Genomic DNA, 1,783 nt, shown 5'->3' on the forward strand with positions numbered 1-1,783 from the left:
AGACGTGGAATTGCTGGATCATATGGTAGTTCTATTTTTAGCTTTTTGAGGAACCTCTATACTGCTTTGCATAGCAGCTGTACTAATTTACATTCCCACCAACAGTGTTTGATAATTCCCCTTTCTCCACAACCTTACCAGCATCTGTTATTGTTTGTCTTTTTGATAAAAGTCATTCAAACTGTGATAAGATGATATGTCATTGTGGCTTTGATTTGCATTTTCCTGATGATTAGTGATGTTGAACATTTTTTTAAATACCTGTCAGCCATTTGTATGTCTTCTTTTTACAAATGTCAATTCAGATCTTTTGCCCATTTTTAAATTGAATGGGTTTTGTTGTTGTTTTGTTGTTTGGTTTTTTGGTTGTTGTTTTTGCTATTAAGTTGTTGGAGCTCCTTATATATTCTGGTTATTAATCCCCCTTGTCAGATGAATAGTTTGCAAATATTTTCTCCCATTCTTTGAGCTGTCTTCTCTTCGTTGTTTCCTTTGCTGTGCAGAAGCTTTTTAGCTTGATAGAATTCCATTTGTCTATTTTTTGTTTTGTTGACTGTGCCTTTGTGGTCTTACACAAAAAAATCTTTGCCCCAACTATCTGTTTTTCATTTCTATTTTTTTTTAAACAGAGTTTTGCTCTTGCCCCCTAGGCTGGATTGCAATGGCACGATCTCGGCTCATTGCAAACTCTGCCTTCCGGTTTCAAGTGATTCTCCTGCCTCAGTCTCCCGAGTATCTGGGATTACAGGCACCACCACGCCTGGCTAATTTTTGTATTTTTAGTAGAGATGGCATTTCACCATGTTGGCCAGGCTGGTCTCAAACCCCTGACCTTAAGTGACCTGCCCTCATCAGCCTCCCAAAGTGCTAGGATTACAGGCATGACCCACTGTGCCCAGCTCATTTCTAATTTTATTTATTTAGGACTTCTCAATTTTTTTTTTTAGTCTAGTTAATGGTCTGTTAATTTTTTTTATCTTTTCAAAAAACCAATTTTCATTTCATTGATCTGCATTTTTTTAGTCTTCATTTATTTCTACTCTGATACGTATTATTTCTTTCATTCTAACAATTTCCTTCCAATAAGTTTGGTTTGTTCTTGCTTTTCTAGTTCTTTGAGGTGCATTGTTAGGTGGTTTATTTGAAGTCTTTCTGTTTTTTTGATGTAGGCATTTATTGCTATAAACTTCCCTCATAGTACTGTTTTTACCATATCCCATAGATTTTGTTATATTTCCATTTTTATTTGTTGGAAAAATTTTGAAAATTTTCTCCTTAATTTCTTCATTGACCCATTGGTTGTTCAGGAACATGCTGTTTAATTTCTATGTATTTATGTTTCTGAGATCCCTGTTGTTACTGATTTCCAGTTTTATTCCATTGTGGTCAGAAAAGATATCTGATACAATTTCTACTTTATTGAATTTGTTCAGGCTTGTTTTGTGGCCTAAGATATGGTCTATTTTGGAGAATGTTACATGTATTTGCCAAAAGAGTGTATATTCTGCAGCAGTTGGGTGAAATGTTCTGAAATGTCAGTTAGGCCTATTTGGTCTAGTGTGTAGTTTGATGCTTCTTTGTTGATTTTCTGTGTAGATAATCTGTTTATTACTGAAAAGAGGGGTGATGAAGTCCCCTGCTGTATTGTATCATATCTAGCTCTGCCTGAGGTTTATTAATATTTACTTAATATACTTAGGTATATGTGCCAGTGTTGAGTGCATAGATATTTATAATTGTTATATCCTCTTGCTAAATTGACTCCGTTATCATTACATACTGA

Source organism: Cebus imitator, unplaced genomic scaffold (assembly GCF_001604975.1).
Source record: "Cebus imitator isolate Cc_AM_T3 unplaced genomic scaffold, Cebus_imitator-1.0 Scaffold496, whole genome shotgun sequence".
NCBI lineage: Eukaryota > Metazoa > Chordata > Mammalia > Primates > Cebidae > Cebus > Cebus imitator.